Raw genomic sequence first — 15,340 nt, forward strand, 5'->3', positions numbered from 1 at the left:
TGCCGCGGCCCTGGTGCAGGACGCCCCGGCTGGGGGGTGACTCCCTGGGAGCGGGGGCAGAGAGCCCCAGGGCGGCGACGAAGGCCCGGCGGAGGAGGCGAAATCCGACCATAGGAGGTGGAGGAGGAGGAGGAGGAGGAGGAGAAGGAGGAGGAGGAGGAGGAGGAGGAGGAGGAGGAGGAGGAGGAGGCGGCCGGGCGGCGGCGTTGGCCAGGAAGCTGAGGAGAAGAGCTCGGGCGACAGCCGCCTCCGCGAGCGCCGTGCGCCCAGGCCCGGCTGGCATGCGAGTCACGTCCGCCCCCTCGGCGCTGCCGCCCCGAGACGCCGGCCCCGCCGAGTGATGAGAACAGACGTCAAACTGCCTTATGAATATTGATGCGGAGGCTAGGCTGCTTTCGTAGAGAAGCAGAAGGAAGCAAGATGGCTGCCCTTTAGGATTTGTTAGAAAGGAGACCCGACTGCAACTGCTGCATTGCTGCAAGGCTGCGGGACGAGAACGAGGTCAGAGCGCTTCTCTTTTCCCGCGAAACTCTCCTTTTCCTCTCTCCTTCGCTTTCTCTCGGGCTTCAAGGGACGGGGGAGCAAACCCTGCAGTGTCACCCACAAATACCAAGAGGGAACAGGGAAGCTTCACAAATTACTGGAGCCTCTTCAACATGGCTGACAAATATAGTTTTAACACCCCCCCCCCCTTTAAACCTATAGTTCTGTGTTTTCTTCCCTCTCCTGCTATTTTGCTCGTCTACTCCGAACCCGGAAAAGTTACCTTTGTGACTCCGACCAGTCGGTTTCCCGGCCTTTTATCCTCAGGAAAGTGATTTTTCTTTGCTTTCCTTTCTAAAATAGTTAAGGTTTGGGGGTCACTACATTTTCCTCTAACCCTCCCACTCCCCGTTCCTCCGTGTAAGTCAGACGAGTCCCTGGTGTGCCCTAACCCACCCCAGAAAGAACACTGATGGGGGTTTTCGACCCTTTTATCTGCTGTCGCTCTGTGTCTGGGTTTGCATTCGCCTCTTCTACCCCCGTGTCCCCTTTTGGGGGACGTAAGAGGGAATGTCACGGGGAGCGAAACTGGAGTACACTAAGGGGGATTTGTTTTTTTCCTTAAGTCCGTGCGTTTTGTGAGTGGCGCCGAGTGAGAGAGGAAAGAATAGTTTCTCTGGTCCCCCAAACAAGACCAGAGCCCACTTTCTCAAGGTACATCAGCTCTGAGACGGGCTGTGCCCTGCAGCCTGGGGAATGTGTGTAAGAGAATTTGTAGGCAAATCTGTGTCCTGGCTTTGTGCTTCTCCCGAATCCGCTCCGTTGGCTCCCCGGTAAGTGACAGGCAGACACAAAGGCAGGCGCAGGCTCGGGGAGGGGGCAGACAGGAGGGGGAGCGTGGAGAGTTGGAAGACTGCAAGGTCAGGGGCGCCCAAAGAAATGAAACCCAATCCCAGCAAAGAAAAAGAGAAGTGGAGAGGCAGATTTCTAGCAGTCCCGTCCAAATTTCTCTTTCTTGGCTGCTCTTTTTTCTTGGTTCTTTTATCTGTCTGCCTTTCTCTGTCTTTTCTTTTCTTCCCCCTCCTCCTCCTGCTCCACACACACACACTCACTCGAATCTTTACGAATCTTTTCACTGGGGCCGCTTATCTAGTGTTATTAAGCTAACAGAGTTTCTGTGGAGAGTTTTCTATCTATGGCAAAATAAAGTGTGGCCTGGATAGACTCCTGGGACTGTCTACTATGAAAGACATTATTTGCTGTCTGTTGCCTTCATGACATACTTTTAGTTGCATTGAGCGATATACCCCCTGTTCGTCTAATGTTTAGGGACTGACAGAAGTGTTATTTTCCAGTTGTTTGCTTAAAATTTAGTGAAATATTTTTATATTTGCTCCTCTAGGGAGTTGGATACATATATGAATTTAAAATCTCAAATCATGTTACATATTGTAATTTTCCCCTTTCAATCATGGTTAATAATGGCAAGTCCAAATCCAAAAATAATCATCCACAAATGATCTATCATAAGAGTAAGATTGTATCTTAGGGGAAGTTGAGATGTACAAGGAAAAGATATTGATTTTGTGTGGTTGACGGTTGTGAATATTGTTGCCTCGCTAATGAAATAATTATATTTGCATTTTAATGGGAAGTTGAAATACTGGAGGGCAGTTATATTCTTTTACATGTTTACATGTGTGTTTCATAATAGGCTTGAAATAGAATATAAATTTCAACACAGTAGATACTGGTTTTTAAATGTTATTAAGCAGAGAAGTCTTAGTAAATGATTGGAAAGTCAGGCTTAAGTTTGTAAGACATGTATATGATTAAAAATGGACAGAAGAAAAAAACACAATAATAGAAATTACTCCATAAATAAGATTTTTGAAGCCATTTGTCTTCAGTAGTTCACTTTGTAACTCTTTCTATTTTGAGCTCTGAAAAAGCAGTTAAGTTTACTTTAATCATTGATACTAGAGGTTATTTCACACGAACAAGGGAGAAGTACTGTATTACTCATTTCTGTGAAATAGGAACAGCTCATTTGGTTAGTTATTTCTCATAAAACATTAAAGAAAAAACAAGAATTTAGCATAAATGCTACTATTTGCTGAGAAAACTATGGTTAATTATTCCAGCAATTCTGAAGTAAAAATAAACAATTTCTTTGCTAACAGATTAGTATCTCACTACTTTGGAGGGACTTTTTAAATATGGTACATACTTGTCTTCAAGCTATCCAAATGATAGATATAGTATGTTCTACTCACATTGTTAAATAAGACTACCTATATTGGTTAATACTTTTGATTGTGGCCATGAAGGCTTGTTGTTTCCTATTGTCAAATTTAGACTCTGTTGTTATTTCGTGCATCCTATTTGCATACTGAAAATAGCTGCTCTTTGATGTTTTATGAGAGCATAGATGATTGTAAAGAGATGTACATATTATTCACCAATCTGAACAAAAGTACCACTTTTTCTTTTATCAGAAAAAAAACCAAATTACTTGAATAATTAAAAAAACATAACATCAGCTCTTCATTTACCATATTTGTGAGGGTTAGCACCATGTGGATGATCCAAAAGTTTCATAGATAGAATGGTCTTGAGTAATTGAATTTTAGGAGAGTGATAGCAGAGAACCACAAGATAGTTTTTTCTTAAACTACAATTTGTTTCACTTATTCTCTTATTGAACTAATGGTTAATGAGGAATGAACTCAAAATGAGGGTAGTCCCTTGCCTTGTTTAAATTCACACATTTACCAAACTCTTCTTTTCTCAGTGGTTTAATTAGATCTGACATTGTGCTGATCCATGCCAGGAGCCAGAGGGACTGGTATGACTTTGATGCAGTGACACATGGGCCTAGACACTGGCATGTCAACATCACCTCCAGAACAAGTGTAATGCACCTGCAGAGGACTTGTTGTGACAGACTTTTAGAGTCCTGTTTGGGCACTGGACTTGTATTAGGTAATAAAAACTGGAGTTAATGTTGTGGTTTCACTTGCTGAAGTTAGAATTTCTCTATCAATCTCTCCAAGACTCCACCCATACACAATGTTGTGAGCCAAATGTCACCATTGAAATGCATTTCCTTACTTGCTGACCTCATTACAAAGCCCTTCTTATGATTCATTCGCAGACACACCTAAGCAGAAACTCTGTTTTGCTCCCTGCCCCAAATCCAAATTGGTAAATTCTTATGAGTACTTATGAAATTACCTTGAAATAAAATATTTTCAAAAGCTATGGATATGTGACATTTCAGAATGTCTAATACTTAGAAATATTAGTTCTGCTTTTTTAAGCTCTAATTGCTTCTACTGCAAGTTCAACTGTTGATGCTTAATAGAATTTAGTAGTCTTACCTACCATCTCAAATTACTAGAGGGAGTTTTCTTTGATAAATAACCGTATTGACTGTTGTACTATAATTGTTTCCTATTGTGAGGACAGGTTAAAACTCTGGACCAGTAGACAGGGTTGTTTCATCAAAATAACATTTTTCTCAACTATTATGCCACCATTACACAGTAGTTCTTAGGAATAGTAATGGCTCCAAAGCCAGAAGCAGGGGAATATCTCACAAGTCAACTTCACAATTGGAGCCTTAACTGTGGGAGACTTGGGTTGCTAAGTAGAGCTGGTGGTTATCTTGGAAACTGTGTTGAAGAACACAACCACAAATGATTTTCCCAAATATACAGTATTTACTTGGTCTAGATCTCCAATTTCTATTTTGACTCACTGCAGAAGCTCAGCAAATACTGTGACATGATTTTAGGCGGTAATCAAGTACGTCTGTTAGTTTGGTTACAGTAGGAGAGAAGAGTTCCAGAAGGGGAGAGGATTAAGTGAGCACTGGAAGCACTGCAACTGCAACCCTGGAATAATTTTATCTACCTATTTCCAGCATTATTCTGATCCTACATTGTACACTGCAGAAAATTGCTGACTTAAGATATATATATATATATATATAATGTTTTCTCAATAAAATGAATTGTGGTTGTCTATTCCAAAATAGAAAATTTGATCAGCTTTGATTTTTGCTTTCTCCACTTGTCATGAAATGCAGTTAAGTGTACCAGGCTTCAATAAGGAGAAATAGATAGTAGGTGGATTTATAATATTTTACTTAAAAATAAATTCAGTGATAATGTCAACCTATCTGTAGTCTTAAGAATTTAGAACTCACTATTTTATACTTGATAAGGGTTGTTACTCAAACTAACTTGGAATCAAGCTCCAAATAATCAGAGAATTAAATTAAAAGATGAATAAATTAGTATGAAGTGTTTTTGAAATACAGTTTGGAACATAAAATGGACTGGTTGCTTCACTGAAAATACTGTTTCTTTTAAATTAGTTTTATGTCTATTGATAGAGTTTTAAATCTGATTTCTATGTCATTTTATTCCTTAATAGAACCTGGTGGTATCCTACTCAGTCAAGATTTCATGAATGACTGGGGAGTGGGGGTGATGTCAATGTGGTCAGAGTGTACAGACTTTCATTTGTAAGATGAATAATTTTGGGATGTAATGTATATCATGGTCACTATAATTAACAATATGGTATTGTATATTTAAAACACTAAGAGAGTAGATTTTAAAGTTCCCACTACACACATATGCACAAAAATTATAACTATGTGAAGTGATAGATTTATTTACTAACTATTGTGGTAATCATTTCCCAGTATATATACATACATCAAATCATTACATTGTATACCTTAAGGTTACACAAGGTTTATCATCAGTTTCATCTCAGTGAAAACTAGAAAAAATATTTAATGAATAACATAGAACAAAAATAATATTTAATTAGAAAATGTGTAATATATTCTCAATCATAAGAGACAATTAATGTAAAAAGTCTTGGTGGTGGTGATGATAATAGTGCTTTTCCTTATATGTACCTTCTAAAGGCTACTGTGATTAGCTCATAAAAGTCATTTGTTGTAGTCCTGGCCAGGTGGGTCAGTTGATTGAAGCATCATACCATACACCAAATGGTTGTGGGTTTGATTCCCTGTCAGGGCCCATACCTGGGTTATGGATTCAGTTCCTGGTAGGATAGTGTACAGGAGTCAACCAATTAATGTTTCTTTCTCACATCAATGTTTTCTCTGCCTCCCCCACCCCAACTTCCTCTCTATCTAAAATCAATAAACATCCTTGAGGGAGGATTTTTTAAAAAGTTATCCGTTGTCCACATACAGTTTAATGACTTTTAGTAAATACTGGGATTACATAGTCTTACTTGAGTTTTTCTTTTTATTGAGATAGTTGTAGATGCATATGGAATTATATAAAATAATACTAATTGGGCATGCACAACATTCTGCCTCATTTCTCCCAGTGGTAACATTTTGCATAACTGTAGTATAATATCACAACCACTTCCAGGCTGATGTGGCTCAGTGGATTGAGTGACAGCCTGTGACCTGAAAGGTCACTGGTTCGATTCCCTGTCAGGGCACATGCCTGGGTTGGGGGCCAAATCCATGGTTGAGGGCTTGCAAGAAGCAACCAATCCATGTTTCTCTTCCTATCTCCCTCCCTTCCCCTCCTTTCAAAACAAAATGAATTTAAAAAATATATATCACAACCAAGATACAGACATCGATATAGTCTCCCAGTCTTACTCAGTTTCCCCAGTTTGACTTGTACATGTGTGTATGTGTATATTAGTTTTATACCATTTTATCACATGATCAGGTACTTTAAAACTTTTCCTGAAAAGAGAAAAGTTTAACACAGTTCTACTTAATCGGTCATGTGATTGTGCTACCATGCCTTATCAAAATGTGCCTCAGAATATGTTTTTGTTTGCTTAAATGCTTTTTTTGCCTAAAATGCCTTTGTGTTCAAAATATTCTAAGTTGTGTTGATGATTTATGATATTGTAAGTTACATCATTTAATTCTCACCATAAGTCTAGAGATAGATGTTATTATTATTATCCCCAGCTCAGGTCAGAAAATTGAAGCACCATGAGGCTAAATAACTTGCTCAAGTGCATACAACCAGGAAGTGGCTTAGCTAAAATTTCAATTTAGGCAGCTTATCAGTCTTTAAGCCATTATTTGGTACCACCTCATTACTATTAATAGTAAAAGTGTAGCTATATGTAGGCTACATAGAGGAAATCATAAAACTTAAAATGCATACACTTGTCTATGTAAAAACTTGTATTTGAATATTCATAATAGCATTATTAATAATCATCAAAAATTGGAATGACCCAAATGTCCACCAGCTCACAAGTACATAAACTGTGGAATAGTCATACAAAGGAATATTATTCAGCAATGAAAAGGAATGAATTGCTGCTACATGCTACAATATAGGTGAACCTTGAAAGAAGTAAGAAAAGGCCACGTATATAGTAGGATTTCACTGATAAGAAATGTCCAAAATAGGCAAATTTAATAAGACCAAAGGTAGATTAGTCATTACTTGGGGCTTAGGATAGGGGAAAAGGGCATTGACTGCTTATCAATATGGGATCTCTTTTAGGGGTGGTGAAAATGTTCTATAAGTAGTAATGACTGCACAACTCTAAAAATCACTGAACTGTGTCCTTTAAAAGAGTGAATTTTATTTTATGCTAATGATATCAATAAAATTGTTATATGGTTGGTACAAAATAGTGGGAAGTTAATAATATAGGAAAGGGTGAAGCCAAAGAACTTATATACACGACCCATGGACATGAACTAAGGGGCATGGGATTGCTGGAGGGAAGTGAGGTACTGGGAAGAGGGGAGCAAAGGGAAAAGAAATTGGGACAACTGTAACAACATAATCAATAAAATATGCTTAAAATTGTTATAAAAATGCATACCACTAACAATATGTGTGACTTTCAGAAAGTATCTTATGTCTCATGCTAAGACATGTAGGTACTGTTTGAATTTAATTATATTTTTGTAGAAATATGATGCCAGTGAGTTCTGTGTAGTTACATTTTCTCATATAGATGAGAAGGAGACCTAATTACACAAAAGTTTGCTATGTATTCAATGGCGAATAAGAGCCTTTAGGACTTCTCTGAGATTATTTATTTGACAGCTGATGGGTTAGGTGACTTTGTGAACAGAGCTTAATGTATAATTGCAAGAAATTTTCTTAAATATATTTAATTACATAGCCATTCTGCAATTAATTCAGAAGGTGTTACTCAAGTGTTAAAAGGAATGCTTATAAAATTTACCAATTTTTATTAAACTGTTGACAAGTGTGTAGTTTAATCTAGAAACAAGGAAAAATTCTAGATGATGTTTTTTGCATTAACATTTCTGTATGTAAACAGAAGGGCACTGGAGGATACATAGAGTAGCCTTTCAAATTTTGATTTTCACTGTTTATATCTTCACTTATTATCTATCCTTTTCAGAATTAAAATGACAAAACATTTCATTGGGCTTAAGCAAAGAATTCTGTTTCTATGTACTGCTGTGGTAGTACACTATAGATGTGAAATAGAGTTAAGAAAGAAATTGCTCTGCAGCAGTCTTTGTGATGCTAAGACAAAGAAAAAGTTGGGGTCAGAGTTGCTGATGGCTCTCTGTGTTTGCTAGACACAGCCAATCTTCACAAACACCAACAGAATTTTTACAAACTTATTAATGGTAAAATCAGTACAGATTTTTAGGACTAGTCCCTATGAAACTAGGACATACAATTTTAGACATACAGGGTAAATTACTTGGGGTTGGTTTATTTGAATTTCTAACCTTGTGTAATTCTAGATATCAGACATTCTTCTTGAGCAATGCTTTATCTCCCTTCTTATTCTGATGAGAATGTTGGGTTGCTGCCAATTGGATCCCATAGCTTGGGGCCATGACTGGTGACTGGGATGGGAGAGGTTCAGTGATATGGAACCATTCAGTTTTAATAATGTATACACGTTACTCTACTCAATAAGAAAATGTCTTGGCTTCATACAATTGCTGTGATCATTACTTTTTCAAGGAAGAGCTGTGGAAATGACACAGAATTTGGCTTTTTATGAATATGGCACTTAAATATAGGTTTGTTGTATATTTGTGACAGGCATAAGTTACACACACATGTTTAGAACCTTGAACCCATGAGGAAGTTACATACTGATTATTATGGAAAGCCATAGGTAGAATATAGGTCTGGTCCTCCTTATGGGATAAACAAGTAGCTCACTTGTATTTACCCCTTTTTGTTTCTCTTAACACTTAACAATCTCAGTTGACAATAGATTTTTATACAAATATCTCCACAATACTGAAATAGGCATTTACTGATTTTGAGTGTAGTACTTTATCTTTGATTTTTTAATGCACTTCTAAAAATTATAATCCTTTCAAACAAATTAGATATAAAGACAATGCGATATTTTGATTTGTTTATATTTTTAGCCTTGCTTTTTATAAATAAAAACTATAGAAGATACACTATATTCAAAAGAAAAGCAAAGGCTGTGAATTTTTGCTTATGGACTACTCTCATCAGAGAACAGAATCATGTATGATCAGGCATAAACATAAGAGATCTCCCATAAAGGTATACCATAGCTAGTACTGATATTTTTTATTTGTTACTTTTATTATTTAGAGAATTTCACAGTTCTGGGGATGGTTCAAAGTAATGATAATTTTAATTGCTATTGTCATGTCTCATGAGCTGTTGCTATAACCTGCCTTATCAAGTCACTTATTTTCTTGATAGAGTATTAAATCTAGTTTCCATGTCCAGATTATACTTTAATGGAAACTATACACCCAACCATCAAGATGGGTTTTTATTATAGTTTCCACAAATTGATATATTTTGTCTTGTAATATAGAAGGAAACAGGCTTAAATAATGATAGTGAAACCCAGAGCATATAACATGATCTATCTCTGAGTTATTCCTCATGTTTTTCTTCCCTGTCTGCATTAAGAAACAAGGGCACCCATTAAAATTACCTTAATTATTAGTTGTGTGGCTTCCAAAGTAAAGCACCAGATCTGAAAATAATGCAATGATATCACACCCAGATTCCATTCCTAATATACTCTCTTGTTCCTATTAATTTATTTTTTAATCTGTTTGTTCTTTCAGCACTTTTTCCACTTTTGTTTGAAGTCTCTTACTTTGAAGTTATATAATTTTTATATTTGCCATTGGCTATAAAACTCAGCTCTTTTATAATCTTTCATGATTTTTGCATTAAAAGGATTGCTTTTAGGTACTCTCTAATTAGTTTGGATAATTATTAGCTTTTTGTTTGTTATACTGCATACTTCATAACAGAACAAGAAGTCACTTCTGCAAATAAAGTGTCTGATATAGTTCATAAAATTAGAGTTAGCATTCTGGAAAGTGAATTTATTAAAACATTAATTCATTTACATTCATTTTTTAATGTTTTAAACATAACTGGTGAAAGGAGAAATATCATAAATTGATACTTTTCAAATATGAGATAAGAACACATCTTCCAAACTAAAAATACCATGTAAATTGATTTGTCTTAGTGAAAAGAGAAACAGGTACATTTTAGCAGGAAAACACATAATTTAAACTTTGTACTCTAAATTTAATCTATCTTTATATGAATCCAGCCACCTAAAAGGTTATGTTTTCTCCTAAGGAGGGGTAATATCTACAATTGACATTATGAGAAAGTTGTATTCAATTTTGCAATGTCTACCATATTGTTGCTTGGAGAAAAACATATTGTCAGAAAACAAAGCTAGCAGACATTTTTCTAATGACTTTCCTTTGATGGCTATACTTGATTATGTGTTTCTACTGAAAATCAAAATTGGTAAGAACATTTGGTTATTAACTTTGGTAACTAAGTTTCAGTATTTTGAAATTTAACATGTTTACATTTCAATATGATTCTTAGTTCAAGTAGGACATTTTATAGACATTTTTATAGACAAATGGTTAATATACAATTTAAAAACAATTTTATTAAGTGTATGAGAGATATAGGACAAGGAACTTTTTTAAATGACTTAAAACCCAGGCTTGAGGTTTTGTTGCATTCTGAGTATTTTTAGAAACACAAGTTTAATTTACTACTGACAGTTTTGCTTTAATTTATTTTTTTCAGTTATAATTTGTCATGCTTTAAATAATTCTGAAGGTTATGGGAAAATTTTCATGTGTAGGGGTAAGAAAACCTTAGTTGTTCACATTGTTATTTTTCTCTATTATTGGTAAGAAGGAATGAGTCTGTTTCCTGTTCAGAAACCCATTGTAAAATATAAAATAAATTTATTATTACTTTTTTATTTATTTTTATTTTTTTTCTTTTATTATTTGGTTTTTCGATTACAGTTGTCCCTTTTTTCCCCCATTGCTCCCCCCAACCCAGCCCACCCCTTCTCCCACAGTCATATCCCTCCCCGTTGTCCATGTCCATAAATTTAGATGAGGGTGCAATTTAAAATATGAAGACAAGTAAAATACTAAATTGTGTTTCTCTTCACCCAAACAAAACCAATGGATACTTACTGCTGAAAAGGTCGTGTGATTTTATTTGGCTGTCAGTTGTCACTTTGCAAACCTTTTGCTTACTTACTTAGTGTGTCTCTAGTGGTGTGTAATCCTTTCTCTTGTCATATTTCAGTCCACAGTAAAGTCAATGAGCAAATGAAAACAAGAAGTCTTGGGATACAAGGAGGTACAAAGTTCAATCAGAATGCATTAATGAGATTACAAAAATTTACCCTAAACGTAATTAGGTAGGGAAGTTAATTTTAATGCTTTCCTCAGGTCGGGAACTACTTAAATAAGGAAAGAAATGCAATGGAGATTGGTCACTTCGTCCAGTTTTTTCCTCCCGCTAATTTTTTTTGGGGGGGTCGGGGGGTGTGGATAGAGGAGGGAAAGAAAGAAAAATAAAAATAAATAAATCACCCTTAGAAATAATTTCTTGACACGCATATGTTTCTTTTTGGGGCCAAAGAAATAGAAGGTTTCTCTCTGGAGCTTGCTGTTAGTTTCTCGCCTTCCGATTACACGCGGTCACATCAACATTTGACACGTGGGTGCCCTGAGCATGGCAGTGCTATTTACAAACACCATCCTGGGATTCCGGAGACTCTTATGTAACAGCTGAGAGAGTACAGGGCTTTGTGTGTCTGTGGGCGGAGAAATCAAACAGTTTAATTCATAGTCCGCGAGCCGTTGTCTGGCTCTGACAGGGTCATGAACCAAAGATCAAGGTGTCTAGGTCAGGATTCACCCACCCAATGAGCATATTTTTTCAACCAAAACCTCAAAGGCTGTGCCTTAATATAGGGTTGATCTTTTTTAAACTCCTGCAGCCAGCTGTGCCGAACTTTTCTGTGATTTTGGAAAATGTGGGCAGATTGTGCCTCAGTTCTGGTTGTAATTACAGTGCCACTGTGACTGCAGGGCACATTCCCATTGCCCAGTCTGACAAACGCCTTTTTAAAAAGTGTCTTTTCATGTCTGTAAGCGTCTTCAGATGCAAGAAAATGCATAATCTGACTTGCTGAGCTAGACACTCAGACCACAGAACACTCAAGAAAACGATTATTTGATCACCCTCTGCTTCCCACCTCTTTTTTTCCCTCCCTCCCCCCTCCTCTTCCAGTGCCCCATCCCCACACCTCCCTCAGCCCTCCTCCATTTTTAATTTCACATCGAGACTCAGGGTTAAATTTTTTTTAGGTCTTTATACTTAGGGAGTTGTTTTTCCTTTCCCAAACTGATTTTAAGAATTTTTCATTTATATTCATTAATAAAAAGGAAGCTAGAGTTAAAAAAATAAAGCACCAAGAATTTAAATGTCTAATTCTGTGTATCTGGTTTATTTTACCTGGTGCTTTTCGTTGTAAATTGTGAGCTGACTGGTTGGAGTATTTAAAATATGAGTAAATTTTGAGTTTTTCTATATTGCATTTTAGATAGGTATCATAATTGATTATTCAAAAATAGAACCCTTCTTGCCTAATAAAGACTTGAAATTAGATCGTTGAAAAATAAACTTGTAGTTAATTAAAAAGTTGGCTTATTTGAATTCTGCTTTCATAGAACATATATAGTATAATTAATATAATTATGCTAATTATTATAGTTAGTATAATTAATATACATAATATATTAATTATACTTTTCTAAAAAGAGGAAAGATCAGAATCTTTGAAAAGTGATACTATAAAGCAAATGAATTTATTTAACTTTTAAAAATAAGTTATTTTTCCAAGAGATTAACCACGCAACAAATTTACTTTGTTTTCTTTTTGTTTTTCTCATTTTAAAAAAAATGTATTTTTTCCATTACCATTTATTTCTCCAGTATACTCTTCCACCTTCATCCACTCCCTCCCCCCCCACCCACAATCAGAACCCTGTTGTCCATGTCGATGAGTTCTTTCTCTCTTTTTTTCTTTTTTGCTTGACCCCCCCGCCCCTCCTCGGAATTGTCAGAAATTTAGATCTGGAACAATTTATAGAGATTATCTGTCCAAATCTATTATTTACATATAAGGCTTAGAAATCAATTTTAATTATGAAATTTATTTAAATAAATTTAGCTGTTTTTACATCTGAATTTGTTCTCATTTAGAAGAAATTACCAAGAGAGAAACTCATTTAACTAACACAATAAAATCTAAGAATGGGTGTTTCTTTAAATCTCCGTTGCTGAGTAAAAGTTCCTTCTGGATTTGTAAAGATATAACTTATTTAATGTTTATCAGTTATAAGATACTGTACATTTCTAAAACATTGAATTAAGATATGGTGGAAATAGATTATAGGTTTAAAAAGATTCTTTTCATTTGCCTGTTATATTTGCTTGCTTGTCATTGTTTTGGTCTGAAGATGACATATTTATCTTAATCACCCTAGGCTTAGATAGTCAAAGTTTGAGTGAAATTACTTTTGAGTATACTTTCCTACTAAGAGCAGTGCCATGTCTCAGCACTGTTAGGCTTTCACAAGAATCATCTTATCCTATTATTGGTACATTAATTTTTTCCCTTCTTCTTATACCTTTGTTGGATAGTAAATCATGTGTGGTTATGTGCTGAAAGTAGTCAGAATTTTGTAAAGGCTATGAATGCATTTCTGCTAAGAAATGGATTTAAATATAACTTTCATTTGACTGTAGTTTCACTTGAACTGGCAAGCATGCAATAAAAATTGATTTATTTAATGGATGGACTATCTTCATAAAGATGAGATTTAGTGGCAGTTCTCTCTGTTATAAAATATCTAAAGTGTAGATTGAGTGTGAAATATACATATAAGAAGCAATATGGAAATTTTACGCTGTTTATCCCTTTGCAGTTATTTGTGAGTGTACATGTGTGTTTTGGACTTTTGGTACATTAATGAAGTCCTCATGGTAGAAATGGTTAATTAAACAAACTATCTTTAAAGTGTCTGTGAATATAAAATGGAAAAGATACTGATGTCATGCATTTTTTAACTATCATGAAGTTGCACAAAAAACTCTGGGCCTTTTGTATAAATTGCATTTATATATATGGTTCTTTTAGGAGATAGCTGAGAAATCAAATGGGAACTCATACATAAAAACAAAACAGCTGGCTTGGTGACGTTAAGATTGGCGCTAGGGTGTTCCCTCTTATATGGGAGTTCCAGACCATCCTGATGTCTCTGCATGTGGTCAAGCACACTTTAATATTTATACACACTGTTCCAGGATTCTGAACACCAGTGATGTAAAAATGGAGGGAGGTGGGGAAGGGAGAGGTCTGTAGCTCATAAACTGTTTAATGACCTAGATCATGAATACAGATGCAGAATAAGGAAGCACTGATTGCAGTAAAACTTGACTGGGGATGTAAGGGGGAAATAATGGGGCAGACTTAAAAGAGGCTTTCCCCCAACACCCCACATTGTTTATTTTAAACTAACATTACCACCCGAAAGAAGCTTTCTACTTTGAACTTAAAATAGTAGCATTTAACTGGGACGAGTGAGTAAGTGCTTTAGTATCCAGGGACTGGAGATGATGAAGCTCTCAAGAGTATCACTCTCTTTCATAACCAAGCTGACTCAGACTCTTTTAGAAGTTATGGCAACTGAACCATCTCTAATAATATTACTACATACCTACATGGAAACAGGCAATTGGAGTTAAAGCTACCATTTTCTCTTGTTTTAAAATTGTTTCTCACATATTATTTTATTTTTGAAAGTATGTCATTCCTACTGCATAAAGAAATGATTTCCAGAATCACTGAATGTTTGTATAGAACTACTTTGCTTAACATTATAATTTGTTTTAGAGCCTATATCTACAATAACATGGGGGAGGGGAACCCCTTTTTTATCTGGTAGGCTCATGAGAAAGGGAAAGAAAAGGTAAGTAATAATTTTGGAAATATGTAATAATAAAATGTTGGTATTCATTCAACTATACCAGCAACTATGTTTAACATGGAAAAGTGCCTGAAACAGTAAGGGGAAAATGTGTAAAAAATTTTATTTATATATATATATATATATATATATATATATATATATATATATATATATATGAATACATGTTCAAGTTCCCTTTCCTATATGTTGCAAACTATCAAAAACTTTCATTCCTCTTCCTTTGACCTTTTAACAGTTCTTTTTTCTTTTTGACTATGTATTCAATTCTGTGTGTCTGTATGTTTGTGTTTGAATTTGTTTTTGTATCTTAGATTTGCTATGTAAATTAGAGATGTTTCCAACTACTTATAAGATATTGCTATCTGGATTCCCACCACCTTTTAAAATTTTAATAAATCGTTCATCAGATTTGCAAAAATATAGTACATTTTCAAAAATAAAATCCTAGATTGTTAATGACTGAAAAGG

General features: G+C 35.5%; 1 long non-coding RNA gene across 1 annotated transcript; it reads left to right on the plus strand.

Moving 5' to 3' along the window:
* The first annotated feature begins 219 nt into the window (after window positions 1–219).
* On the plus strand, window positions 220–3,491 carry LOC150019388 (uncharacterized). Its single transcript, XR_016509250.1, has 2 exons — window positions 220–501; window positions 3,278–3,491. It is a non-coding gene; the product is annotated as an uncharacterized LOC150019388 (long non-coding RNA).
* Window positions 3,492–15,340: the final 11,849 nt, after the last annotated feature.

Source organism: Furipterus horrens, unplaced genomic scaffold (genome assembly GCF_987537825.1).
Source record: "Furipterus horrens unplaced genomic scaffold, mFurHor1.1.pri manual_scaffold_2, whole genome shotgun sequence".
Lineage (NCBI taxonomy): Eukaryota > Metazoa > Chordata > Mammalia > Chiroptera > Furipteridae > Furipterus > Furipterus horrens.